Source organism: Misgurnus anguillicaudatus, chromosome 21 (genome assembly GCF_027580225.2).
Source record: "Misgurnus anguillicaudatus chromosome 21, ASM2758022v2, whole genome shotgun sequence".
In the NCBI taxonomy this organism is placed as follows: domain Eukaryota; kingdom Metazoa; phylum Chordata; class Actinopteri; order Cypriniformes; family Cobitidae; genus Misgurnus; species Misgurnus anguillicaudatus.
In genome coordinates, this window is record NC_073357.2 from 41805315 (window position 1) to 41820064 (window position 14750).

The following is a 14750-nucleotide window of genomic DNA, read 5'->3' on the forward strand; positions in this document are numbered from 1 at the left end:
GACATTAAGACTTCTAAAACGACAAGTCTGGTGGTGGTGGTGGCCTAAGATTTTTGCACATTACTGTAATAGAAAAGTGAATGAATACACAGACTGGAAACTAAGGGGCGGTTTCCCAGACATGGTTTAGATTAATCCAGGACTAGTTTTTACAAACAAACCTTACAAAAAGTAATACTGGTGTGCATCTTGAGACAATGGCACTAATATATGTTAAGATATGTCAGTACAGGGTGATAATAAATTAAGGAAGCTCAAATATGCATTTTAGTCTGGAACTAAGATAAGCCCTGTGCAGGAAACACACAAATCTTTAATTTTGACATTTAGGAAATTATGCCATAACCTCCTAACCAGTCTCACGAATTTTTGTGATATAGTCACATAATATTTTTATTCTTTTTTGTGATATTATCACGAATTTCTGCATTTTTTTGTGATCGTTTAACGAATTCCTGTTTTCATGTGATTATCACGTATTGGTTACTCAACTGCTTTTTCCTATTTTTAAACCATTGTTGCTTCGGTTTAGGGTTAGATTTGGTGCTTGCATTAGAATGTCACTTTATATATTGGTTTATGCTATTTTTTCAGATTTTTTATATGTCACCTGGCGTTAGGGTTAGAGTTGGGTTTGGGTAGGAATGTCATTTTATGTAAATCTAACCCTAAACCGAAGCGACAATAGTAAGAAAATAGGACAGTTAACCTACAGTTAACCAACAGAGTAACCAATTCGTGATAATCACACGAAAACAGGAATTCGGTATACGATCACGAAAAAATGTGGAAATTCGTGATAATATCATGAAAAAATAATAAAAAAATACATGACTATATAACAAAATTTCGTGAGATTTTAAAAATTTAAATAAAAACAGAAATTTAGTAAAAGTTAGCATAGGGTGCCCCCAGTGCGTTTGAAGGCAGCTGCTTTGAGTACATAACAGGTGCTGTGTTCTAGATTCAAAAGACTGAGCTTGAATTATTTGCCTCTAATGCCAACAAATAGGTCAGCTTCGAGTCATCAAAGCAATCGGACCATAAAATTTTCATTTTTCCTATAGCTCTTTTTCCTTTTTTGTTCACACCGTCTGTCTTTTTGTTTTGAAGGCTTTTCTCCCCAATTATCCCATTAGGTTTCAATAGAATCACAGTGTGTGAGGTATTATGTATAATTTCTACAAACATTCACAGCCCTCTTGCGCCATTACCAACCTAGCAACCAACCTTCAATATCTCCAGGCATTATTATGCCAATCTAAGAACTAATAATTCAAACAGCAAAACAATGGATTATCATTTTATTCTCGTTTCAATTGTATCATGATGTGGTGTTTGATTAGAAATTTTAGGACAGACGGATGAAGGCTAAGCTAATTACTAATAGATGGCTGAATTCCAATTAAATTCAGGATAAGGAGCGCTCAGCTGCTCCGAGCGAGAGTACAAATTGTTTTAACCCGAGAAAGAAAAAAGGGTGAATGGCAGCATGAATACAGAAATGGGCTCATGGCCCCTGCTAATGGGAAACACTGGTGTTATATTCATCTTCTGTGGAATGGGACTGAGAAAGGGAATGTCACAATGGCTGCCCTGCCACATCACTATCAGCCGATTACTCTGATGGCTTGTGGTCACTTTGTCTGATCCAAACCAGATGAAGCTTAATGACCTGTATCAGAATCTCAGAACTTTTGTCAGACGCTTTTTAAAGTTCTTTTAAGTAAGGGTGGTCACTTCATCAGGCACTTCAATAGAGCTTTAAAAAGGCCTTCGTGTGATTAAGCTTGAATAGAAAAAAGAAACAAACGAGTATATATATAAAAACCCTAAAGTACAGAGATACTTCAGATGTTGGTGGGTAAATCATTTTCTTATTTTCCAATCATAACTATTGTATATTAAATAAAAATGTGTTTCCCAGTGCTAATACATATTGTGATGTAAAGTATTTAAATGTCTATGTTGTATATTCATATGCAAAATACTTGCCATAAGAATTTATATATGTCTGGGTGATGTACCGGGAGGAAATCAACAATGACATGTGGAAAAACATGTCTGCCATTGCATGTGCATCTGTGACAAGTATGTGTGTTTGTTTGTATGTGTGGATAGACCCACATAGTTTGCTGTTTGCTCAGACAGATGGCTGCAATCACAAAAAAACCTATGTTAAATCTTTGATATGATGTGTTATGCGCTAGTTTAATTTATAGACACAACATGTTTCCTTCCAGAATGTTCATTTAGTGGCATAAGACTGAATCAGTGGCATCATAAAATGACATGGAATGACATCTTAGTGACATTCATAACCATTACTAAGACAACTAGAAATGGGAACGCCTACTAGAGCATAAAAAAGAGAAATGGCGACATGCTACTGAAAAGTTGTTGGCGGTGTGAACAGGGTCTAATTTGGAAATATGAACACAAACAATGAATAAATTCAAAAGAAAACGTGCGGGAATCCTTCAATTTAGCTCACTTTTTGAATATAAATCCGAATGGACATTGTTATATGCAGCTATGATGAGATGTTCACTGCACTGTAAAAAATCCAACTCGCAAAAAGTTTAAACAACTATTTTTTATTAGTTAACTGGACAATAAAACAAAAAAAAGTTGACTTAACAAGTGGGAATACGTTGGTTCAAAAATTGTTTAACCAACTTACATTTAACCGTTGACTGGATATACACATGCAAGTTTAAAAGCACACAAGTTGTTTTTGGTTGTTGGCGCATGCGCACTGTAACCTATGTGGACATTGGAGCTCATGTGGATTGTGGAATAGCGCCAAACTTCATCGTTTAAAGTAAGTATATTTTTCTGTGTATTTGAAACTGAATTTAAGTAATGTAATGGCGCTGTGCAATCTTATTTTAAAGCAAGTTTTCAAGAAGTAACTAATCAAGGAGAAAATATGTTGGAATACCGGTTTTATATCTTGCAAATCTTAAACTTAATGTTTTCAAATCCTCGCTATATCCAACACAGTTATTGGAAATAATGTGCGATTCGTCTCATAGACTTAACTCAAAATGTAATTGTGTTGTTTTACATCATAAAAACGTCATTGCAGCTCACGTGGAATGATAGCGCCTTGCACGAACACGACAAACGTAACGTTAATCTTCTCAAATTTCATCGTTAGAAGTAAGTATCTTTATTGTGTGTGTTTTGAAACTGTAGTCCTTTTTAATTAATGTAACGTTAATGTCACTGGGCTAACGTTAACGTATTTTAAAGCAAGTTTGCATGAAATAGCTAATCAAGGAGAAACTGTCGCATCCCGGTTTTATATCTTGCAAATCTAACGTAATGTTTTTAAATCTTGGCTATATCCAACACAGTTATTGGAAATAATGTGCATACATTTAACTTAATGTTTATTGCATGACAGAAAACTCTGTTGGAGCTCACGTGGAAAAGTGGCATTTTGATCTTCAGTAAGTTAAAACGTGCAGCACGAGATCGCGACAAACTTCGTCGTTTAAAGTAAGTATCTTTATTCTGTGTGTTTTGAAACTGAAGTCGTGTTAAAGTAATGTAATGTCACTGGGCAAGCTTATTTTAAAGCAAGTTTGTATGAAAGAGCTAATCAATGAGAAAATATGTCACAATCCCGGTTTTATATCTTGCAAATCTAACGTAATGTTTTCAAATTTTGGCTATATCAACACAGTTATTGGAAATAACTTGCGATTTGTCAAATAAACTTAAATTAAAATGTTTATTGCATCACAGAAACTCTGTTGGAGCTCACGTGGAATGACAGCGCCATTTTGATCGTCAGTAAAACGTGCAGCACGAGATCGTGACAAACTTCATCGTTTAAAGTAAGTATCTTTATTCTGTGTTTTGAAACTGAAGTGGTGTTAAAGTAATGTAATGTCACTGGGCAAGCTTATTTTAAAGCAATAAGTTTGTATGAAAGATCATCAAGGAGAAAATATGTCACTATCCCGGTTTTATATCTTGCAAATCTAACGTAATGTTTTTAAATCTTGGCTATATCTAACACAGTTATTAGAAATAATGTGCATACATTTAACTTAATGTTTATTGCATGACAGAAAACTCTGTTGGAGCTCACGTGGAATGGTGGCATTTTGATCTTCAGTAAAACATGCAGCACTAAATCGTGACAAACTTCATCGTTTAAAGTAAGTATCTTTATTCTGTGTTTTGAAACTGAAGTCGTGTTAAAGTAATGTAATGTCACTGGGCAAGCTTATTTTAAAGCAATAAGTTTGTATGAAAGATCATCAAGGAGAAAATATGTCACTATCCTGGTTTTATATCTTGCAAATCTAACGTAATGTTTTTAAATCTTGGCTATATCTAACACGGTTATTAGAAATAATGTGCATACATTTAACTTAATGTTTATTGCATGACAGAAAACTCTGTTGGAGCTCAGGTGGAATGGTGTCATTTTGATCTTCAGTAAAACGTGCAGCACGAGATCGCGACAAACTTCATCGTTTAAAGTAAGTATCTTTATTCTGTGTTTTGAAACTAAAGTGGTGTTAAAGTAATGTAATGTCACTGGGCAAGCTTATTTTAAAGCAAGTTTGTATGAAAGATCATCAAGGAGAAAATATGTCACTATCCCGGTTTTATATCTTGCAAATCTAACGTAATGTTTTTAAATCTTGGCTATATCTAACACAGTTATTAGAAATAACTTGCGATTTGTCACATAAACTTGACTTAATGTTTATTGCATCACAGAAAACTCTGTTGGAGCTCACGTGGAATGGTGGCATTTTGATCTTCAGTAAAACATGCAGCACGAGATCGCGACAAACTTCATCGTTTAAAGTAAGTATCTTTATTCTGTGTTTTTTGAAACTGAAGTGGTGTTAAAGTAATGTAATGTCACTGGGCAAGCTTATTTTAAAGCAAGTTTGTATGAAAGATCATCAAGGAGAAAATATATGTCACAAAGATTTTTTTTAATAAAATCCAAGACTTTCTGTCAGATCCACACAAGCAGCAATGACACTCAGTCTTTTGAGGTCTATCAGGATATCAAAAGACATTGATAAAATGGTCAGTGTGACTACAGTGTTCAACATTAATATTATAAATTGATGAGAATACTTTATGTGCACAAAAAAAATAAAGACTTTATTCAACAATATCTAGTGATGGTGATTTCAGAATAACTGATTTATGAAGCTTTGATGTTTTATGAATCTTGTTTCAAATTAGTGGCCTTCACTAGATATTGTTGAAAGTTTTTTTTTTTTTTTTGCACACACGCATTATTCTGGTCACTTTATAATATTAATGTTGAACTACTGTAGTCATGCTGACCATTTTAACAATGTCTTTTGATATCCTGATAGACCTCAAAAGACTGAGTGTCATTGCTGCTTGTGTGGATCTGGGGACGGTTGCACCAGCTGTGTGTAAGTTACGACGTAAATGGGCACTAAGTTACAACTTGCGCACTACTAAATGTTTTTGCGTTTCACCATTAAACTTAGTTTAAACGTAACAATACGTTGTAACTAAATATTTACGGATGCCTCTGTCCATGAATAACGATTGGAATAAGATGTCAGCCAGATTAGATTACATCGATGAGCTCGTAATTAATTATGTAAAGCCGCAAGTTCGTCAATGAGTTTTCAAGAACTGTTTAATTTTCTGTGTATCCATCAATTAAAATAAGATTTAAAATTTCTTCCTGTTTATTTTCTTCTCCATGTGTGGGATATATTTTCAATTAAAAGTGTAATGTTTTGAGTTCGATAACGTTTGCTTTAACGTCTTTTTTATCTTTCAGTTTAGGCGAGTCAAGAATGAGTTTGAAATTATGTACTGTTCAGACTATTTCCTGTTTACCCATTATAAGGCTTGTGATTGGGTTAAGAAAAATAGACGTCATTCTATGCGACAAGGCATGACTTTACGGAGAGCTTATGACCTACTAGCTACGTTCTGCCTTAAGAACAAATGGTGCAACCGAATAAAGTAAAGAGTTAGTTATAAACTAGCTAGTAGATACTAAGCCTCTAGTTTGGACTTTACGTCCCAGTTTAAGTAAGAATTTACGAACGACTGGTGCAACCCTACCCAGATAGCCTCGGATTTCATCTTAAATATCTTAAAGGTGCAGTGTGTAAATTTTAGTGGCATCTAGTGGTGAGGTTGCGAATTGCAACCAACGACTCAGTCCACTGCTCACCCCTCGCTTTTGAAACACACAGAAAAGCTACGGTAGCTGCCACTGGACAAACATGTCATTGTCAGAGACAACTTAGTAAAAAAAAAATGTGTCTGTTAAGGGCTTCTATAGAAAAATGGCCGCACAAAATGGCGCCTTCCATGTAAGGGGACCCTCTGGGTATGTAGATAAAAAGGTCTCGTTCTAAGTTAATAAACACATAACGGTTCATTATGAAAGGTCTTTATACACCCCTGATTATATAGTTTTGTATAATATTTTGCATTTCTGTCAAGAGATCCTTCTAAAAATTACACACTGCACCTTTAAAGGGATACCGTAATAACTCAAAGACCAGAGCCTTTATTTACCCAAACTGCCGAAGGTAACAGGCTTTTATTTAAAGCAGGCATTATTAGAGACAGGCCTTTATTTCAAATTCCATCTGTTTCATAAATTGTTTTAAATTAGCCTTTAAATTAAAAGCGATAGCGTTCTAGTGGATAGAGATCATTCGGTTTTTTTAACAGTATATTTTTTCAAGGTTGTTGAAAAGTCCGTCAGTAGCACTAAATGAGACCCATCCAATGGAGCTACTGCCATCTATTGGCAGCTGTGCATTATGATGAACTTGAATGCATTTAGGAGATAACACAGCGCTCACATTATCTAAATCATGCCCCTGCGCGATCGTCCCCTCGCTTTCCTCATTAGAATGCATTTATTTTGAGCAAAGCAGGAGGTAAAGCACTCTCTTAACACTGGAACCCATCGTAATGTTAAGTCTGTGTTTTTTATTTAGTCATATGAAGCCCTCTCACATGCCTATGATATCGCTTAGTTGATCTGTTGCGTGTGCACCATAGATATTTACTAGCCCTGCTGCGCGCATTAAAAGGTTTTAACAAAGGCAGATGAAGGTGAGTGCTCACGCAGTTGATGTCTCTCCTTTTAAAACGCGCTCTGGTGCGAATACGCTCTTACTGCGCGTAAGCTAAGCTTTGTTTATTCTCGCGCTTTGGTCCGCAACGCTAGCCTCCGCGGATCGCACGTGCGTCTCACCAAACGGACAAGGCGTATATAGTTGACATGCTAAGCTCTGACTTATTTCCCCCCAGCACTCATCTTCCCCGGGCTTAATTTGTGACCGGCCTTTATTTGTCCGCAATGACCACGCCCCCGGCCACTATCAGAGGCCCGGCGTTTATTTGAATAACGGCTTTTATTTGAGGAAATACGGTAGTTCACTCAAAAATGAAAATGTGACGTTTATCTGTTTACCCAAAGAAAAAAATGTCAGAAAATCTGAAAGATGTGAATTTGTTTCTTCATCAGAACACAAATAATGATTTAACTCCAACCGTTGCAGTTTGTTAGTCCTACAATGCATTAAAATGGTAACAAAATCTATGAGAATGAAAAAACATGCAGACAAATCCAAACCCTGCAGCTCGTGATGACACCTTGAGGTCCTGGGACACAAAACAATCGGTTTGTGTGAAAAAAACGAACAGCATTTCATTTTATATAATTTATATCATTACCACTAAGTCCAACTGCTTTGAGCATCCGATGTGTGTGAAGTCTGAACGTGCTCTTGTGCCGGAAGTGATCTCTCGCACTCATTGATGTAAACGCACTGCTCGGTTTTTCACACAAACTGATTTTTTCGTGTCTTAGGACGTCAGTGTGTTGTCACAAGCCTGTTATACGACTAATAGACTGCAGAGTTCAAAATTATCATGTGTGTTTTACTGAACAAACAAAGTCACCTACATCTTTGATACCCTGTGGGTGAGCAAATAAACTTTTCATTTTTGGGTGAACTATCCCTTTAACTTTCATTTTGTCACCTCAGTGGAGGTCTTTTAATGTACAACTTTTGTGACAATGACATCTTCTGGACATAATTTTGTTTAGTGGGCAAGGGTAGTAAATCTTTGCATTGTGAGCAAATTGATTTTTATTTGATTTTAGGATGATTTGAATGTAGCATTAATCAACATAATACTTTATAATTATGTTTAATGACAGGCTCACTGATGGTCATCATTCACTAGCATTCTGCAAAGGATAAATAATGCAATTAAATGTAAATTAGTATTAGTATAATAATATGCAAACTTTTTGTGTGTGTGTGTGTGTGTGTGTGTGTGTGTGTGTGTGTGTGTGTGTGCACTTACTTATGTCACTTTTGGGGACACTCACCAGAGTACACACCAGTAAACTGAGGACCACCTTGACAATTTAGGACTTTTTTGATGTCCTCATTTGTTTGACTATATAATGGCATTCAGCATGTCCTAAAATGGTGTCCTAACTTAAAATCTCACTTGTCCCAAAAATGCACTTTTACATGATTTGTGTACTCAAAGTGTGTATGCCCCCCCACTAATTTGTGTATAATGCAGCGCCCTCTAGGAGAACTGCACTTCCTGAAAGATACACACTCGGGAGATTCTGACCAATCACAGGCCAGGAAGATTAGGGCCCCATATCGCCCCAATCGGCCATTAAATGAACTGCACATTTTAAATATAATGATAATCTGACCAATCAGAGGCCAAATACGCGATCAGTAGAGATTGCGGAAGATATTATATGAAAGAATTGACACATTATTTACAGTTGTTTAAAATAAACCCTATCAATTTAAAACAGACTAACCTGTATTAAGAATCAGGATCTCTTATGATGTGTTTCTCAACTTTGCATCGTATACTCGGTTTCTCTGTCGCGTCTGTGTAAAGATGACCCGTGCAGCCTCTCCCTCGACTCACTCATCGAGTGACTGACAGGACCCGCGGTACAGTAATGCAGGCAGCACGTCTGTTTGTGCTGCGCAGATCGATCGGTTTGTGACATCACAGTTTTGCGAAAGCGATTCAAAAGCACACTCAACCGTCTGTGCTCGCGGTAGTTTGATTTCATAGCCGGACCAATATGCGCAGCGCTGTATAAAATCGATAACAGTTGTTTATTAATGGTGCAGGAACAGTTTAATACAGCGGAGACGGACATTAGGCTTTAAAGGAAACATTTCTTTCTAAAAGTAAAGTGGTATGTTTACATTTAATGCAGTAGGTGTCATTACAATGTTTTTGTTTATTTAATTAAATATATATGACACAACTCTTACGAAAATTAACCATGGTTTTACTACAGTTAAACAAAAACAAATAGTAAACCATGGTAACCACAAAATAACCATGGTTGTTGATAACCAAAAACTAAAATTGGTTAGTGTAGTAAAACCATGCTTTTGCTGATAGTAATCATTACCCCAAAAAACATGATTAATACACTTTTAACACAATAAAACCATGGTTAATTTTCGTAAGGAAAATATGTTAAAACATGAGGAATTGTGTGCTTTTTGTTGCAGTTTGATTGGTTTGAATATTTTTTCCTTCTTTATGTTTAGTTTGAATAAAATCGATCTCTGACCATTCTGTTTAATTCAGATGGCTAAGCAGACTGTAGCCCAATCCCCACTCCACACAGTAAGCACATCAAACATCACCTCATGGCATCAGATAGTGATTTATAATATAATCATAGAAACAATCATAATCCTCATGCCATATTTCATCATTAATCATTATATTCAGTTTCTAGAATAAGAATAAATGTGTATTTTCAGTTTATTAACTAAAAGCTCTAAAAACAATCACAAATCAAGATGAAGTTTATATGATTTTTATAATTATATAGCTGGAATTCAAAGAAGTAAAGTTAGCAGTTTGTCAGTCAGTGATTTCATGCTTTCCACCACATGTCACATCAGACTTTACAACACATATACAATTCTCATTCAGAAATAAAGTCATATAAGCTGTTTGTTAGAGAACTTGATCATTTAATTTAAAAGGTGCAGTCCTCTGAAGTAAAGTTAGCCTCACATGTCTAAACGCCCTTCCCCCGACATCACAGTAGCACATCAGACTTTACAACACATATACAATTCTCATTCAGAAATAAAGTCATATAAGCTGTTTGTTTAGAGAACTGTATCATTTAATTTAAAAGGTGCAGTCCACTGATGTAAAGTTAGCAGTTTGTCAGTCAGTGATTTCAGGCCTCACATGTCTAAACGCCCTTCCCCCGACATCACAGTAGCACATCAGACTTTACAACACATATACAATTCTCATTCAGAAATAAAGTCATATAAGCTGTTTGTTTAGAGAACTGTATCATTTAATTTAAAAGGTGCAGTCCTCTGAAGTAAAGTTAGCAGTTTGTCAGTCAGTGATTTCAGGCCTCACATGTCTAAGCGCCCTTCCCCCGACATCACAGTAGCACATCAGACTTTACAACACTACAATTCTCATTCAGAAATAAAGTCATATAAGCTGTTTGTTTAGAGAACTTTATTATTTAATTTAAAAGGTGCAGTCCACTGAAGTAAAGTTAGCAGTTTGTCAGTCAGTGATTTCAGGCCTCACATGTCTAAACGCCCTTCCCCCGACATCACAGTAGCACATCAGACTTTACAATACAATTTTCATTCAGAAATAAAGTCATATAAGCCAGCTGTTTGTTTAGAGAACTTTATTATTTAATTTAAAAGGTGCAGTCCACTGAAGTAAAGTTAGCAGTTTGTCAGTCAGTGATTTCAGGCCTCACATGTCTAAACGCCCTTCCCCCGACATCACAGTAGCACATCAGACTTTACAACACATATACAATTCTCATTCAGAAATAAAGTCATATAAGCCAGCTGTTTGTTTAGAGAACTGTATCATTTAATTTAAAAGGTGCAGTCCACTGAAGTAAAGTTAGCAGTTTGTCAGTCAGTGATTTCAGGCCTCACATGTCTAAGCGCCCTTCCCCCGACATCACAGTAGCACATCAGACTTTACAACAATTCTCATTCAGAAATAAAGTCATATAAGCAATCGGTTTGTTTAGAGAACTGTATCATTTAATTTAAAAGGTGCAGTCCACTGAAGTAAAGTTAGCAGTTTGTCAGTCAGTGATTTCAGGCCTCACATGTCTAAGCATGTCAAGATGTAGGTTAAACCGCTATAAAAATTCTTTTTTGCCCATGTCTATTAAGCTCATTAACTCTAATATGTAGTGTGAAATGCAATCTGTTTGTTTTATCGGGGGGTGCAAAATGTAGGTTGTTGAGGTTTGTGATGTCAGTTAAGCGATTATAGGCCATGAGGAATGTGAAATATGTCAATTGTGTATTTGTAGGTCGTATGGAGTGTGCAATATAATTGTATTCTATGGGTACTATGAAATGTGCAATATGCCAACGGGTATTTATGTGTATTTCTTATCTTGTTTTTAAAGTGTGTAACTTATTAGTTTAATGCAATATATTAGTGTGGATTTTAGAGGTACTATGGAGTGTGCAGTGTGCCAATCGTGTATTTTAAAGGCCTTATGGATAGTGCAATGTATCACTCGTGTATTTGTGTGTGTAAAAATGTCTTCTGTATTGTTCTTGTAAAGTTACGGAATGGACAGAGTCCAAAACAAAATTCCCCTTTGGGGACAATAAAGTATAAAGTAAGTAAGTAAGTAAGTAAGCGCCCTTCCCCCGACATCACAGTAGCACATCAGACTTTACAACAATTCTCATTCAGAAATAAAGTCATATAAGCCAGCTGTTTGTTTAGAGAACTGTATCATTTAATTTAAAAGGTGCAGTCCACTGAAGTAAAGTTAGCAGTTTGTCAGTCAGTGATTTCAGGCCTCACATAAGCACCCTTCCCCCGACATCAAGTAGCACATCAGACTTTACAACACATATACAATTCTCATTCAGAAATAAAGTCATATAAGCTGTTTGTTAGAGAACTTGATCATTTAATTTAAAAGGTGCAGTCCACTGAAGTAAAGTTAGCAGGGTCAGCCAGTGATTTCAGGCCTCACATGTCTAAGCGCCCTTCCCCCGACATCACAGTAGCACATCAGACTTTACAACAATTCTCATTCAGAAATAAAGTCATATAAGCCAGCTGTTTGTTTAGAGAACTGTATCATTTAATTTAAAAGGTGCAGTCAAATGTTGTAAAGTTAGCTGTATTTCTTTCTGTGATTTCAGGCCTCACATGTCTCAGCTCCCTTCCCCCGACATCACAGTAGCACATCAGACTTTACAATACAATTCTCATTAAGAAATAAAGTCATATAAGCTGTTTGTTTAGAGAACTGTATCATTTAATTTAAAAGGTGCAGTCCACTGAAGTAAAGTTAGCAGTTTGTCAGTCAGTGATTTCAGGCCTCACATGTCTAAACGCCCTTCCCCCGACATCACAGTAGCACATCAGACTTTACAACAATTCTCATTCAGAAATAAAGTCATATAAGCCAGCTGTTTGTTTAGAGAACTGTATCATTTAATTCAAAAGGTGCAGTCCACTGAAGTAAAGTTAGCAGTTTGTCAGTCAGTGATTTCAGGCCTCACATGTCTAAGCGCCCTTCCCCCGACATCACAGTAGCACAACAGACTATACAATACAATTCTCATTCAGAAATAAACTCATATAAGCTGTTTGTTTAGAGAACTGTATCATTTAATTTAAAAGGTGCAGTCCACTGAAGTAAAGTTAGCAGTTTGTCAGTCAGTGATTTCAGGCCTCACATGTCTAAACGCCCTTCCCCCGACATCACAGTAGCACATCAGACTTTACAATACAATTCTCATTCAGAAATAAAGTCATATAAGCTGTTTGTTTAGAGAACTGTATCATTTAATTTAAAAGGTGCAGTCCACTGAAGTAAAGTTAGCAGTTTGTCAGTCAGTGATTTCAGGCCTCACATGTCTAAACGCCCTTCCCCCGACATCACAGTAGCACATCAGACTTTACAATACAATTCTCATTCAGAAATAAAGTCATATAAGCCAGCTGTTTGTTTAGAGAACTGTATCATTTAATTTAAAAGGTGCAGTCCACTGAAGTAAAGTTAGCAGGGTCAGCAGTGATTATGTTTACATGGACAGTAGTAATCTAATTACTGACCTTATTCTAAATAATACAGTATTCAAATTAAGGTGTTTACATAAAATGCTTTTAATGCTTTCATGTTCCCATTTTACATGTTATAGAATAAATCCATTAATCGCAGACATTATTACATCCCCATGTTACTCCTGAACAACATGTTCATCGTTGTTGTGATACTATATTATTTTTTTATTTTAAATATTACGAAAGCTTAAAGTGCAGTTAATTATTTGTTATATGTGTTAGATGTAGGGTTGCTAACTTTGTCACCCTCACCAAATACAGGACAAAAGGTGGTCTGCTGCAGCAGTGCAGGCATGGTTTTGTTTGTATACAGTGTAGCCTATTTTGTCCAAATGATAGCTAATCCCTTAATTAAAATTGTATAATAACTCTTATGCCTTGGCAACATACAATGGGTTTATTAACAGTTTGTTGGTACAGCAGGTACTTTTAACACAGTCCTTAAATTGAACCATTACCGTATAACGCTGCTGAAAAAAAAACAGCATCAAACCAGCATGGACCAGCATGGGAATTATGCTGCTCTATGCTGGTTTAGCTGGTGGTCACAGCATACCAGCACCAAAACAAAACATATGCTGGTGTGACCAGCATGGGATGCTGGTGCTAATGGTGGTTTAGCTGGTGCTAATGCTGGTTTGTTGCTGGTTTAGCTGGTGCTATGCTGGTGCTGATGCTGGTTGATGCTGGTTTAGCTGGTGTTCACTAACAAACCAGCACCAAAACACAACATATGCTGGTCTTGCTGGTATGCTGTTTTTTTTCAGCAGGGAAGACAAAACAGTTGTGACTTCTGCACTAAGGGTAATTAAACGTTATCCCCTTCATGTTCATCTTACATGTGACAAACTAAAACTAACATAGATTCAATGATTCTGTGAGCTGTAGTTTTGCAGAGTCAACTTCAAATACTTTAATTAAAACACACAGGATGTGAATTAGAAGTGTGAGAATGTCCAAGCAAAGTTGGAAAGATCGATTTATTACGCAGGTCTGGATCAGTGATCTCTTTGTAATTGAGACTGAGCATTTTAATTATGAAGATCTTTGCACAAATAATAAAAGGATAACATGATATCATATTATATGACCCCCTTTAGCGTATACTGATTGTGTTTGAGATTATTCTCAAGTGTTCAGCACTGCTTGCTACTTGTTTGACTTCATGCGGTGCCGCATGAACAGACAGGCGGATGAAATCAAAGTACCGCGAGAGCATTTCGATAGCAGTCCACTTTGTCTGAATTCTCAAATCACTGTTGTTGGATTTTGTCGTCATCTGCTTCTCAGTTGTTGTGGAGCCACAAGAAGTCGAGCAAGGTTGTATCAGTCACTGTTTAGATCAACGTAGCAGTCAAAAACAAGACATGGGAGGTCACATACAGTACTAAAATCAATGAGACCCAAAATACGGACATGCCGACTAATACGGGACAGTTGGAAACCTAGCTAGAGGGCCTTTCCTGCTTGAAGCCATCTGTTTACAGCCAAACGGTTGACCACTGTGTGTGTATATGTGTCCTGTCACAAAACTCCCACACAACGTTAGTATTGTGATTGAAGTGTGTAGG

The 14750-nt window shown here is 36.4% G+C and overlaps 1 long non-coding RNA gene across 2 annotated transcripts in view; it reads left to right on the forward strand.

The window, feature by feature from the left end:
- The first annotated feature begins 2620 nt into the window (after positions 1-2620).
- LOC129421472 (uncharacterized) overlaps positions 2621-14750 on the forward strand; it is a 32228-nt gene continuing 20098 nt past the window's right edge. The window contains exons 1-6 of one of the 2 annotated variants that reach the window (XR_012360307.1): positions 2621-2824; positions 3413-3507; positions 3757-3848; positions 4086-4105; positions 4433-4502; positions 4747-4836. This is a non-coding gene — a long non-coding RNA (uncharacterized lncRNA). Of the gene's footprint in view, positions 2825-3412; positions 3508-3756; positions 3849-4085; positions 4106-4397; positions 4503-4746; positions 4837-14750 lie in introns of those variants that run through there. The other variant, XR_012360306.1, reaches the window with a different exon arrangement.